The sequence below is a fragment of the Eublepharis macularius genome, chromosome 5, assembly GCF_028583425.1.
Source record: "Eublepharis macularius isolate TG4126 chromosome 5, MPM_Emac_v1.0, whole genome shotgun sequence".
In the NCBI taxonomy this organism is placed as follows: domain Eukaryota; kingdom Metazoa; phylum Chordata; class Lepidosauria; order Squamata; family Eublepharidae; genus Eublepharis; species Eublepharis macularius.
The window spans coordinates 109,279,519-109,294,950 of NC_072794.1; the positions used below are offsets into that span (position 1 = coordinate 109,279,519).

The window sequence follows — 15,432 nt, forward strand, 5'->3', positions numbered from 1 at the left end:
GGGGCCTTTGAATTGCTACATGATCCTGTTGCGGAGTTTGCTTTCACTCAAGTACATCCATTCATTTCCCATCATGGAGAGTTGGTCTCCCTGCCCCCGGGAAGGGCATCTCTTGTTGATGCAGCCCCATGTAGGTGGGTTTTGTGGGCAGCCACCTCTCCTGGACAGGAGCACAAGTCTCTCTCCTTCCCCCAAGGGTGGGTAAGGGTCAGTCAGAATAGGGGAGGGGAAGTTGTTTGTCTCTTTGGAAAAGTGATAATTGAGGAGCGTTACATGAGAACCTTTGGTGGGGAAAGTTGACTGAAGTGAAAAACTGTGGGAAAACCAAGGCCTTTTCTGACTCGAACCGGTTCTCGAACTGGTTCTCGAACTGGGCCTGGTCCGTTAAAAGTTCGTGGACCGTGGTCCGTGGAAGCCCACGAACCCCGAACCGGCGGTCCGTAGGCAAATGCCGGTCCATGCCCATCTCTACTGAAAATGAAGGCTGGCCTTGTGTAGTACACATCCTGAATTTGTCCTCCAATTGCCCATTGGCTGGACAGGCAGGAGAAGAGGCAAACTGAATCACCCAGTTCATGTGAATAGGTACACCAAATCTGTGTGTCCAATTTCTTAAGTATGCACTAATGAAGACATACCATTAAACTGTTGACTGGCTGCTTCAGTGGAACTAGAATGATCATTCTATGGCTTTAATAGCCCTTCTGAATTAAGCAACCCCTTTAAAACAATCTCAGCACTATCATGTATGCAGCTGCACATAAGCATACCAGTTAGGCCTTTGTGTATGTGAACTTTACTGTTACTCTCTGCTCATGACTGCTCTGCTTGGAAAACACTGTAGGATTGTGCGGCCAAGGGTTATTACCAGGCATCTAATCCCACCATCCCAGTGGGGAAGCCCAAGGGATAGATTTATAGCCGGGTGAAAGGCTAAGATACCTGCTTAGTTATTTATAACTACCCTTTTTTGTTTTATTGCCGGGTCTTAGCAAACAGCCATCCTCACCCTACCCCCTTCTCATCCTCCATTTCCGCTGAAATATTTCATCATTTCACAGGGAATAAAATTTCCAGAGAGGAAAATGCTAACCGCTCCCTTGGCCAAGGTCTTTGAAATTGAATGCGGTGTGTTTGAAGGGCTGCTCCGAACAGGTCGGCTAATACAGGTCCCTTTCAGATCACACCATAGCAGGAAGTGCAATCAGGTTCCTTGAATGGCAGTTTCATTGGGCTATGGCTGGTGTTTTTCATTCCCCCACCCCACTTTTTAAATGTTGCTTTTAAAAATGCAGATAATGAATAACATTCCTCTTATAGAGCTGGGTCAGTCCTAATGAAGGTTGCCTTGTCCTGGGGATCAAAGGCTAGGGAAGAGAGGGCAGTAACTTTAAGTATCAGCTTTTTTATCTCCTATAAAAACTATTAGTGATTAAAGTGCTGCACAGTGATTTGTAGAAAGTTAGCCTCATAAACATGAAAAAAACTTCAGACTTGTTTTGTCATTGATGAAACAGCTTGATAATAGGCTTGCTGTAGTGATATGATTGTGCAAGTGCAGAATTTCATGTCTGCTGCAGCATACAGTGTTCTGAGAATTTACTGGCTGAATCCACACATCCTGGCGCCGTGGTAAATGTTTGCTAAACTTCTGGAAGTATAGCATCTTTCTAGCGCGATTTCTGACTCATCATGCAATGAGTCAGAAATCGCGTTAGAAAGATACTATACTTCTGGAAGTTTATCGAATGTTTACTGCAGCGCCAGGATGCACTGGGACATGTGGATTTGCCCACTCTTTCATCTTAAAATAAAAGCAAGTTTCTAGTCCTTATGTTTGCAATGTATGGAAAGTGGCAGATGTCAGAAGTCCAAGGAAAGCGTAATATCTACAAGTCTCTTATTCCTACAAGAGATTTGTAGATATTACAAAAGAATATTGTAAAGTAATTTTGCTTTATATGTATAATTTATTTAGATACATTATTTGTTGTTGTTGCAGTCAATACAACGCCGTCAGAATAGAATCACTTTGGTGTAATAATGATTGATTGTGACAAATTACTGCTTTTTTTGCCACTAGTGCTGATCATGGTCATTTTGCGGTGAGCAGAATCTGATACTGCCTTGCATTTGGCTATATGGGAAGTCTGGTTTTCAAGATTGGCTGAGTACATGGTGATAGGGCTGTTTGGAAACGATTATGAATTACTGTTGAGGTATGATATCAGAACTTCTAGAGGCTTGTTTCTGCAGTCCCTTGCAGTCGCTTTTTCTCTTGCTGGAGAAAGCACATCACCAATACAGATTACTAGGTATTGAACTGTCAGTTGCCATACTGGGAAGAATCACTTTGATGTGCAAGGCCACAAGTTGTGAGACACAACACTGCTGGTTCATCATCGTTATAAAAGCATTCATGTATACATCATTAATAAACTTGATTTCAAAAACATATATGCAGAATTAATGTTACTTGAATTCTGCCTATCTGGGTTTGAAATCTAGTCTGGCAGACATAGCACACATGTCAGTGCTGTTAACACAGCAACTTGCTTTCGTCTTGGAATTCGCCCTAAGGACAATACTACCATGTAATGTTGTTTTAGTGCTAATATTGCATAGGTGCTGTGGAGAGATGGAATCCCTGTCTAGAAGGCTAACCATCAGTATGAGATTGACAGCCATAGACACACAATAACACAAGAAAATTCCCCTATGTCACTTGGAAGAATGTGCTGCTTATTTATTACATTTATGTCCACCTTTTCTTCCCTCATGGGAGCATACCTAGTATTGACCAAACCCAGACCTACTTTTAACTTCAGCAAGGTTTTTGTATCATATATCTTACATCAATACTCTTGTGAGCTTGTTTTTTTTTTAAGTAGTTGAACTATTTCTGTCTTAACATTTCTGCTGCAGTTGCCAGGGAAAGGCTACTTCTGTGAGATGAACATCTCAAATCTATGCTCTAGGACAGTGATAGTGAACCTTTTTGAGCCCGAGTGCCCAAACTGCAACACAAAACCAACTTATTTATTTCAAAGTGCCAACACTGCAATTAAACCTGAATACTGAGGTTTTAGTTAAGAAAAAACAACTCATACAGTTGTCCGAACTAATTAACATCTCTCTCTCTCTCTCTCTCTCTCTCTCACTCACTTACTCACTCGGGAGCCATGAATGAAAGTAAAGCAAGTTAAATCAAAGCAGTTTGCCCTTCTTTTCACCAGCAGCCTGGCTTGCAAGCACTCTCTCTCACTCACTCAAGAGCCATGACTGAAAGTAAAGCAAGTTAAATCAAAGCAGCTTACTCTTCTTTAGAAAGCCAGCCCCAGCAGCCCAGCTGCTGCCTCCGCTTCCTGCTGCTAAAGAGACGGGCAGCAGGGAGGCAGCCTTGAGGGAAAAGAATCACTTCGGCAGGGCCAAAACCCATGTGATCTCTGCTCAGAGCTACTGGAACGCCATTCCAGGCATTCCCCCTCCAAATGAGCCCTGGACCTAGCGATCGGCGACTTGGCTCGCGTGCCCACAGAGAGGGCTCTGCGTGCCAGCTGTGGCACGCATGCCATAGGTTCGCCATCACTGCTCTAGGATTTTGAGTTACCAGAAGTACCAGTGAAGGCATATTAAATCAGTTCCATCAAACTGCCTGGAGCCAGTGGCTTTATGCACTGTTTAAAAGTGCTCCCTACAAAAGTCAGCGCCATCCCTTATGCTCTTTGCCTCTGTGTTCTTCTGTATCATAAGATTCATTCTCTCTGTATCAGGCTGTGGAGACAGGATACATGTGTATATATGATGGACCCTCCCTTCACTCTCCCCACTGTGAGGCAGATTTTCCTGCCAAAATTCATTTCCCCTTCTTTAACTGAGTAGCCCCAAGTAGTATGTTAATGTTTGTGGTTTTGAAAGTCTGTTCGTCTCAACCTAACATGCAGATATAATTTTGGCTTTTTAACCCAGCCCAGGAATTTGATGGGGAAAAGCAGGAGTCCTCTTCCTTTTTGTTGGAAGTGGCACCAGAAGAGACTCTCTCCCCGATGCCCACACAGTGCCCAAATTGCAGAAAGAATGAGCGTGAGAGAGATACTTCCATCTCTCTCAAAACCTTCCCTTTGCAACCACCTACAGAGGAAGGTGGGCTCTGAATGTCTCCCCGCCCATGTGTCCATAGGTCATCCTGGCTGGGCTGCTGCATGTCAGAATTCAACCTGAAACTATCCTCATGAATCAATGAGAAAATCTATGGACTAAAGATATTACATATACAGATTGTCAATTTTAAGAGAGAACTGGTATAAAATGTTCTTTAGATGGTATACTACCCCCCAAAACATTGTGAGAATTAGTAACGACTATAGTGGACAGTGTTGGAAATGTCAGTGCACGAATGCAACATTTTATCATATGTGGTGGACTTGGAAGAAAGCATGAAGATATTGGATAAAGATACATGAGGAGATACAGAAGGTTCTCAAGCTCAGGTTTGACCTATACCCCAAAAAATGCTACTAAACATTTTACCGAATAATGTTAACAAAGGAATGGGGAGATCTTTTCTGATACATGGTGACAGCTGCAAGAGTAGTATATGCAGCGAAATGGAAAACAGATTTGTGCCCTGACATAGCGGAAAGACAAGATGTATGAATATGCATCAATGGCCAAATTAACTTTTTATGTGAACAAATAGACCAATAGTGGAATTCTGGGAAAAATAGAAAGATTTCTTTGATTACTTAGGTCAAAACTAAGATAAGGAAATTATGTTATAAAGATAAAACACAGGAGAAATGACTGATTAAAAATTCTTGACATTAAAGTTTGGGTATAAGCAGCTAAGAAGAAGAGATGAGAGCTATTATATAATTTAGTTGTGCTGTTATACAATCTGAATATATCTTTCTAGTACCTTAATCTAAATTCAAATGTAGTGCTTCCATAAATTTCTATGCACTTTGTATTGTTATATCTTTTCTTTTTAAATAAAATCTTTACTTAAAAAAAAAAGAATTCAACCTGCCCTGTCTGTCGGAACAGACTAAAAATTAAAGTACCTTGGAAACTTTTGCCCCAGGACATGAATAGCCCTTTGGAAGCCCGACCTTCAAGGAACATTAGGGGAGGATGGAGAAGTGATTGCATGCTCCTCTCCAAAGCCCACTGCTCTTCTCCCTGGTGGAGAATCGCACCATGGCTGTTCTTTGTAAGACTACACTACCTGGGAATCTTGTGGGACCTAACACATGCAAAAGACAAAAGAGTCTTCTTCCTTCACTTTAAAGGTGAACCTGTCTGACTTTTCTTGTCAGAATCCCTGACTCTAAATCCTGTCAGAAACCAACTGATGGAGTTCAGCGAAGAGGGAGAAGCCTGTCACTCAAGCTCTCCATTCTAGGGAATAGTTAACACAGCTCTCTGATTTAGCTGTAATCCAGAAGCCTGCTATTAAGTGCTGTCCATCACAATGTCTAAAAGGAACAGCATAGAACTGGCAAATCAGTATGCTAGTTCAATGTTACATATTTGGAAGGAGACAAATATTAAATCCAGTGTTTCAGGGCTTGTAGTTATAGGATTATTACATCATGTTGATCCTTTTTATGCAACTGGTTATTCTCAGATGCTCAATTTTTGCTTATTTGGAATTCTCAGATCATTATTGTAGGAAGTATTAAATGGCTGATTCAGTATAAGTTAAACGATCTGAACAGATACATTAACCAGGGCTTAGCGTGAAACTACATGATATGTTTGGCCTCAAGTTGGGCCAGGGTTCACCCAAACCACTTCCCTTTCCCCACAGGCACATGGCAACTTAAGGGAACACACTTCACTAAGTGTTGCAGGGCCCAGTTCAGATCAGGATCACCCGGGTGGTCGGTTAGAGGCACAACACCTACCTTTTGTTGTCTCTCTCTCTCACGTGCAGAGCACGCATATGCTCCCAGCCTGTGCAATGACATCACTTCCAAGAAGTGATGCCATCACTCAGGCCATGTGCTGCCCTGGGAGCACTCCCACGCTCCACAGTTGGGGGGCAGGGGGAAACAGGCCCGATTCAGGCCTGAATAGGGCCGCTGCAGAGTGCGAGAGTTCTGCTGTGCTCCGCAGCGGACTGATTCAAGTGCACAGGCGCACCACGCCTCCCAGAAGCACACCCCAGGAGGCGCGTTTCCCCCCTCCAGCTGGCCAGGTAAGCAGGGGCAGGGAGTGGAGGGTAGGAGCAAGGGATCCTCCACCCCCAGCGGGAGACTAGCAACCCTAGGTCTGGGGAACCGGGATTCCAGCTTTTCCCACACACTCACAGTTTCCCCAAGCCAAAATGGCTTGAGGGGGACACTTTGGTAAGGATTTTTCTCCATGTGGAACACAGCGTTGTGCTGCTTTGGGGAGAGGGAGAACTTTCATAGGCATGCTCATTCCAAGCATGATCCAAGAGGATCCCTGGGATTTTCCCTGTAAACTGGATTAAAGGAAAAACTTTCTTTGCTCTGACTTGAAGGGGGAAAAGCAAGGTGGCTGTGAGCAGAGCCTCTGTGTAGAAGCTTTGCCTACAGCCAATCCAGGGAAGGGGAGCAGAGGTAAGCCCCACTTTTCTCCCTCTTCCTTTCAGCCCTTTAACAGGCTGTCTTTTTATGGGGAGGGGCACAGTCATGCCAATGTTTCTGCACCAGTGCAACACAGGAATAGGGCAAGGATAGCATCAAGCAGAGTGTGGGGACACTGTTTGCGTCTGCCTCCACCCTGTTTTGCTGCTGCTTTGACAGTGGAGGCAGCTATTGTGACGTGGACCATCACAGTAAACAGGTTCAGGAATGAATGCTCAGCAGAGTTCCCTGGGGTACAATGTACTTTCAGGCTCCAGGGTCCACCAATTTTATTTTATTTTTTGTTTAAAAATATATAAGCCCACCTTTCTTCTAAAAAATGGGACCTAAGGCAGATCCCAAGCAGGTAAGCACTTGTTTCCACTGACCTTTGCCCTTTGCCTGGGCAACAGGCAGCCTGAACTGCCATTGCCTGACTGCTGTATGTGGCTCCTGAAAGGGTTTGCTTCATTTACTGCTTCCCTGCTCACTCTCTTACTGGATTTTTATTCAGACCTTGTACTAGGGATGTGTGCCTTCAGCTTTCCAACTGCTGCCTCTCTTAAGACTGCTCAAGGCCCAGTATAAAAAATTATTTTTCCTGTAGGACAAACAGACAGACAGACAGACAGACCTGTTTTAGAAGTACAAATCCACAAATGTTTGGGAAACATGAAAGCCATGGATTCAGCAAATGCCTTTCTATGCAATTTCACAGCAGTATCCCAGTTACTGAAACCATGTTGTCTAGAGGCCCATATCAGGACTCATTTGGCGGGAATAACTTAAGCAGAACTGCAGGCAGTGTCTGGGTTTGGAGCTTCTTAGGGTATATCCATAAAACAAAGAAATATTTGGATGAGGGCGGGAATTAACCATGAGTAAAACATTCTCTCCTCTCTGCTTATGAAGAAGGCGGCAAAATCTTTCCCACCGTGTTTGCTGGGGACTGTGAAGTGCTGAACAAGATGCAGGAGAAGGGTTTTTGTTCAGTGATAGAACTTCTGCTTTGCAGGCAGATGATTACAGGTCAAAGTCCCAGCATCCTGAGTTAAAACGATGTGAAAAACCCTGGAGAAACTCTGCTGGTCAGAGTAGACAATACTGACCTTGATAGACCAATGGTCCTGCTCATTATCAAGCAGCTTCATATGATGGAGAGGTAATTCTTTGCAGGAAGAACTGCTGACAAGGGAGGGTTCAGTTTCACCTAGACAAGAAGGATGGGTAGTGGGTACCACTGCTTATTTCTTCTCTCAACCACTGTCAGGGTCCATCTGTTTTTTCTCCACATTCTTGCTTGGCTCTGAGATGTGGTTCTTGTTAGGGCTTACAGGCCGGCATTCAGACAGTATGACTCTCTCTTGCTCTCCTTGAGATAATTTGTCCCATATGTATGCTTGGATGCCTGCTCTCTCGTAGTGCCAGCTCATGAGTTTTTGGGGGTAAGCTTGTCCAATTAGCTTTTTCTCTGTGTTCTTTGCAAGTGCAAAGCATTAACACAGGTCAATCCTAAAATGTCCCAGAAATGGCATATGGTTGCATAAAACTCTCCATCTATTGCTATTATAAATGCTTCTTGGTGTCCTTTTTACTGCGGGAACAGTACTGGAAACCTACACAGGTTTATTTGCTGGTGACTCCAGAACAGAACATGGATCCAAGACAGGACAAGTGGATCTTAGTGCTTAGCCATTTTAATGGTGGTAATGGGAATTCCCAAGCATTTTTTTTATTTTTAAAATCAGGCACTTAGGGTCCCAATTGAATTGTGACTGTGGTATGGAGGCGGAGGGCTTTAAGCCTTCACTGCTGTGCCATTTCCCTGACCTGGAATAGTTACACACAGCCTGTTTGTTACACTGCGGTAAACATACAAGTTCTCATCAAGACCTATGTGGAGCACATAGCAGCTCTGTGGAGCCAATCCGTATTCGAAAAATGGCTCTGGGAGAAGACTTAACCCCTCTTCCCTGTTTTATACTGCTTTATCTTTGCTGTTTTGAACAGTTAAACGTACTTGATATATGAAGTAAAAAGGATTTTTTCTGTAACTACATCCACATCTAACATGAGAATGTGCCATATTTACTTGTATGAAAAATGATCCCCTTAAAAATGTTATACACATAAATGTTAATTTTTTTAAAAAATGTTATACACATAAATGTTAAAAATTTTATACACTCCAAAAATACATTATTCAACATAACTGTGACGTATACACAGATGTAAGACAACTCCCTCTTTTTAAATGGCATACCTGTTAAAAAACCTGGTCTTGAATTTGAATAAATACTGTAGTTTAAATATTTCATGTAGAACATTTAGATGAGGTGGGAAATAAATGACTGGATCTCTCATCTAGGGTTGCCAGTTCCCCCCCTGGCAGCTGGCAGTGGCGGAGGGACCTGGGAGAGGGGGTCTTACCAGCTGCTGGCATTATATCACTGCCAGTGATATAATGATGTTCCTTCCAGAAGTGACGCCATCATGAACCACCAGAACCACTCTAGTTTTGGGGTAGAAACTCTATGGTTTATGCCTCAAAACCACATCTTTACCAACAGCATGCTGATATCACTTCCAGGTGCAAGGGAGTGACATTGCTGGTGAGTGCATGCACAGATGAGTGAGTCCCCTACTTCCCCTTTTATTTCCCCCCTGCTGACTAGGTGAGTGTGGTAGGGGTTGGCGACATGGGAGAAAGGTAGCCCTGCTCCCAACATAATTTAGATCAGGATCATGGTGCATGTGTGCGTGTGTGTGTTAACCCTTCCCCACATAGGTATTTTCCCAATACAAATTGGCTCCTCCAAATTGCTGTTAGCCAGGATAGGGGAAAAGACAGATACAATATAGTACGATTTCTCTCTGTTGACTGTCCCCTTGTGCCTCCTGAAAATCCTACTAGTTGGTATTCTAGTAGGGCCAAATCTAAAATAATCTAAGACAGTGGTCCGAGAGAGATTGTATGGTTGATAAAAGGGGAAGAAACTGTTATAAGAGAGAACTTGTGGCCTTGCAGTGGGTGGTTTGCTTTTACCCAGATTTATGATGGGAGAGGGGAGGGAATAATTAAATATTTGTACATCTGTGCGTTGGGAATATTTACATTTTTTTTTTAAAAAAAAAGCCAAACTCCTTGCTGGATACTGTTTCTAAACCACTTTTTTATAATATTAAACAGGGGAGAGGCACCTCCAGCAGCACGTTACCCCCCAGACGTTTTCTAATGGTAAATATTTTTGTTCTCTATCTCTATGAGGAGTTTTAATTGTAGCTGCATTTTATATTTTGGAATATAACAACTGGGCTTAGGGGCCTGAGCTGTTGTACTAACTGCATGCCTCACTTTGCACCATAGAGAATGGGGGCAGAAGGGTCATTAAAAGGGGCATTGGTGCTTACTAACTATCTAACCTGCCCCCAGCCATTTTCCTTTTTTCTATCTTCCCTTGTAATTTGCATGGTCCCAAATATCAGTGATGAGTGAGTAGCCTGGGAGCTGCCTGGCAAGTGAAGAAAGATTCATGGAGGCAATCAAGGAGGAACATGTGGAACAGAACATATATGACATGGGGCTTTAAGTGACTGCTTGCTTTGCTTGAGCTAACAGCGTGTTCTTTTGCTAGAAACAATAACCGCCAGTTTCAGGGGTAAAGGGTGTGTGTGTGTTCTATTATTTCTTCTGTATTATGGAATTTCTAAAGACGTTGCCCAGTCTATTCATTCCATCTAGGAGATACCCAGAAGTTTGTCTCTTTGAGATACTTGCCTTGCCTTCTTCACATCAGTTTAAAAGCACTGTGACAGTCTTTGAAGGGTCATTGCCCTCTGCAAGTCAGTGGCATTATTACGATCATGGAAAACCAGGGCAGCGGAGGTTCCGTGACTTGTTCAAGACTGCATTAAGAATTTGTGCCAGAGCAAAACACAGAGCTTGCATGTACTAGATCCATTTGGGACATAATCTTCTTGAGTAATCTTTCCATCATATACTGCAACAGATACGGACAGTGACCTATTTAATGAAAAATTAGTGAGTAACTGAAAAATGCATGTTACCATCTGACTTTGTAGATAAAGATGGAGAACTGTACTCTGGTGCCTGTAGTCACAGTGGACATAGATTTCATGTTAAAGCCTAAAGAAGACTGCAGGTAAATTTGATGAACTGTGGGGGATCTTCTGTGGCTGCCTTCTTCTAGTTCATTCCTGCCCCTGTTAATTTGGTAATGGTGGATCTGCTTAATGAAGATTACTGTGTGTGGCCCTGAAGTCTAGGCAGAGGCAAAGGGCTGACTGCTCTTTCATGAGGATACTCATACAGTTTAGAGAAGAAAGGCAATAGGACTGAGAGAAGTTCTGCCAAAAGCTGCTTTCTTTTTTTTTTTTTGAAAAATTTTTATTGGGTTAGACTCCATTATTTCCACATTTACATTCAATTTTCCCCAATTTTTTCATCTCTAACCCCCTCCCTTTCCCCCCCCTTTTTGTTGACTTCCAACAGCTTTCCAACCCTTTGTCCCCTTTCCCTTACTTTTATTAGCTTCCTCTATCTAAAACAAATATATATTCTCCATTATTCTAAGCAGTACATCCTTAACTATTTTTAAAACTATTTTTAACATTATATGCCCAAACTGTAAGCCTTTGTTTCCATCTTAGATAAACAATTTATCCCAATTTTTCAATTTCAGGTATTTCTATATATCATAAACCATATAGATCATACATTCGTTTATATCAAACAATTTGACTTATTCTCTATATATATTACTCATTCTATCTTTTTATAATAGTTCTATATATCTCTCCTCACGTAGTCAATCAATTTGACCCATCTATATCTTCAGACATTCAGTTTGGTACAAAACTTGTCAGAAAAAAAAGAAAATATTGTTAGTTAATCGCTCCTTATATTTAGTCCTTATAATTAATTATTTTCTCTATGTTCTGTTTGTTAACCTATATATATCTGTATATATGTCAATCTATTAATCTGACTGCTTATTAATTCACATTTATCTCTTCTCCCCCCGGTAAAGTCTCCCCCCTCTACTTCAATACTTCAGTAGTTCTCAAACTGCCACAGTTTTCCTCCCACCTCCCATTTCTTCTCCAGGTATTGTTTCAGCTTCTCCCAGTCTGTGTTGAACTGCCCTGAGTCCAGATCTCTCAATTTTCTTGTCATCTTGTCCATTTCAGCCATATACAGCAATTTGTAAGTCCAATCTTCAATAGTTGGCACTTCTTGTACTTTCCATTTTTGCGCATACAAAAGTCTAGCTGCTGCTGTCATATAAAATATCAACGTCCTGTGTTGGGCTGGAATTCCCTCCATTCCCAAGTTCAGTAGCAGGAGTTCTGGGTTCTTATTAATTTGAAATTGTAAAATTTCACTCATTTCTCTTATTATTTCCCCCCAGTACTGCCTGGCTACCTCACACGACCACCACATATGATAGAGGGAGCCCTCATGCTTCTTACATTTCCAGCATTTATTAGAAGTATTCAAATTCCCTAGCGCAATCTTCTTTGGTGTCATGTACCAACGATAGATCATTTTATAAATGTTCTCTTTGATATTAATACATGTCGTTGTCTTCATTGTAGTTTTCCACAAGTATTCCCATGCCTCCATTGTTATTTCTTTATTAAAGTTTATAGCCCATTTCACCATTTGTGTTTTAACTATCTCATCCTCGGTATACCACTTCAACAGTACTTGGTATACCTTGGATATTCTTTTCTTATCTTCTTTAAGAAGGGTCTGCTCTAGTTCCGAATTCTCTGTTCGTATACCTCCCTTTACAGAGTCCGAATTATATAAGTCTCTGATCTGTCTATACTGGAACCAATCGTAGTTAGGTGATAGTTCCTCTTGTGTCTTTATTCTAAGTTTGGATGCTTCAGTTTTAGTTATTTCTTTATACGTTAAACATTGTTGTTCATTATCAACAGCTCTCGGGTCTATCACCTCATATGGAACCACCCACAAAGGGGTTCCTTCTTGTAGATAAATTCTGTACTTCTTCCAGATTATGTATAGACTTCTCCGAACAAAGTGATGCAGGAACATCGAGTTGACCTTTACTTTGTCATGCCATAAATATGCGTGCCATCCAAATATTTTTTTATATCCCTCTAGGGCTAATAGTTTCTTGTTCTTTAATGTCATCCATTCTTTCAACCAAACTAGGCAGATTGCATCATGATAAAGTCTCAGATTGGGCAGTTGCATTCCGCCTCTTTCCTTTGCATCTTGTAAAACTTTCACTTTCACTCGAGGCTTCTTGCCTGCCCAAACAAAATCTGATATTTTCCTCTGCCATTTTTCAAATTGTTTGGAGTCTCTGATGATTGGTATTGTCTGTAGCAAAAACATTACTCTTGGTAACACATTCATCTTAACTGCTGCAATCCTGCCCAACCATGACAAATTCAATCTATTCCATTTAATCAAGTCTCTCTCTATCTGAGTCCATAGTTTTTCATAATTGTTTTTGAATAGGTCTATGTTCTTTGCAGTTAATTCGGCTCCCAAATATTTCACTTTACTTGTTACTTCACAATCCGTTGTTTCCATTAACAATTGTTGTTTCTGCTTAGTCATATTTTTGCATAATATCTTTGACTTCTTTTTGTTAATGAAGAAACCTGCCAAGTCTCCAAACTCCTTGATCTTATCTATCACTCTTGGCATGTTCTCCAATGGGTCCTCTACAATTAACATTATGTCATCCGCAAATGCTCTGACCTTGTATGAATAGTCCTTTATTTTTATTCCACGAATTTCATCATCTTGACGTATTTGTATCATCAGAATCTCCAATACTAAAATGAACAACAATGGAGATAACGGGCAACCTTGTCTTGTTCCTTTACTTATCGTCAATTTCTTGGTCAATTCATCATTCACCACAATTGCTGCAGTCTGGTCTCTATAAATTTCCTTAATTGCTCTGATGAATCTTTCTCCCAATTGTAGCTTTTCCATAGTGGCAAACATAAAGTCCCAGTTTAAATTGTCAAACGCTTTTTCAGCGTCAACAAAGAAGAAACCAACCTCTTTGTCACAACGCTTGTCATAATATTCAATAGCATTGATCACTGTCCTTAAGTTGTCTCTTATTTGTCTGTCTGGCAAAAAGCCTGCTTGTTCCTCCTCTATGACTTCCGAGAGCCACCCCTTCAATCTCTCCGCCAATATCTTCGCAAAAATTTTATAGTCATTGTTGAGTAGCGATATAGGTCTATAATTTTTCACATTAGTCAGGTCTTGGCCCTCTTTTGGGATCAATGATATATTCGCTTCACTCCAAGTTTCTGGAATCCTTTGATCCCTTAAAACCCCATTCATCACCTCTTTTAGGAATGGTGCCAGTTCATTAGCCATTGTCTTATAGAATTTAGCCGTAAGTCCATCTGGCCCTGGCGCCTTTCCTAGATTTGCAGATTGTATTGCCTTACTTATTTCCTCGTCAGTTACTTCACTATTCAACTTATTTCTCCAAGCTTCCGAGATTTCTGGAAGTTTGGTTTTCTCCAAATATGACGCTATTGATTCTTTGTTTACTTCTTTTTTATTATACAGCTTAGCGTAAAATTTATAAAAGGCTCTACTAATGGTAGCCTGCTCCAAATACGTTTTGTTATCTTCGCAAATTTTATTTATTATCTTCTTTTCCCTTTTCTTCTTCAATTGCCATGCCAGGTACTTCCCAGGTTTATTAGCACCCTCAAACGCTTTTTGATTCAGTCTTTTGAGATTCCACTCCAATTCTTTATTGCTCATTGCTGTTAGCTGTTCTTGAAGTATTTTAATTTCCTGGTATACCTTCTTTTTCCCTGGTCTCTTTTTTAGCTGTATTTCTTTGGCTTTTATTTTCTCCTCAATCTCTTGTCTTTTCTCCTCTTTCTTCTTTCTTGCTCTACCATTTAAGTCCATTAGTATGCCCCTTACAACCGCCTTGTAAGCATCCCAAACTTTATTGGTTGGTACTTCTTTATTCACGTTGTATTGTATAAAAAACTTTGTCTCTCTTCTCAGTATTTCCATATTCTCTCTTTCCTGTAACAAGTCCTCATTTATTCTCCATGCTTTCCTTTTTCTCTTTTTTCCAAATTTCCACATAATTGGGTTGTGATCTGAGCCTACCATAGGCATTATTTCTACCTCCTTAGTCCATAATGCTAAGTCTTTTGAGGCCCAGATCATATCAATTCTTGATAATGTAGAGTGCCTTGCAGAATAAAAAGTAAACTGTCTGCTTTTAGGATATTCTCTCCTCCATACATCTTCAAGAGTCTCTTGTTGAATCAACTCAAAAAAAAGCTTTGGTAATAGTCCTCTTTTCTTTTGTGCCGTTGTAGTCTTTTTGTCTAGTTCCAAGTCTGTCACTCCATTGAAGTCTCCAGCAAGAATTATCTGATCGTATGCAAGATCGTCTAAATGCTTCCTTAAATCCTCAAAGAAGCTTTCTTTTGCACCGTTAGGTGCATAAAGTCCGACTACCAACACTCTCTTTAAATTCCAAATACATTCCACTGCTACAAATCTAGCTTCCACATCTCTCATAACAAATTTTGGCTGTAGCTCCTCTTTTATGTACAACACCACTCCTCTTTTTTTCTTGTTGGAGGCCGCTACATATTCTTTGCCCAATTTTCCAGATTTTAAATATTTTACATCCTGCTTTCTGATATGGGTCTCTTGCAAACAAACAATGTCACATTTTTGTTTTAGTAGCCAGTGAAAAGTATTTTTCCTCTTATTCGGTGAGTTTAGTCCATTTACATTCCAAGATAATACTTTACACTCCATACTCAT

At 41.1% G+C, this 15,432-nt stretch overlaps 1 protein-coding gene across 1 annotated transcript in view; it reads left to right on the forward strand.

Moving 5' to 3' along the window:
• Positions 1-15,432, forward strand: part of SCUBE3 (signal peptide, CUB domain and EGF like domain containing 3) — a 157,856-nt gene that overhangs the window by 86,877 nt on the left and 55,547 nt on the right. The gene's annotated exons all lie outside the window — the stretch shown is intronic.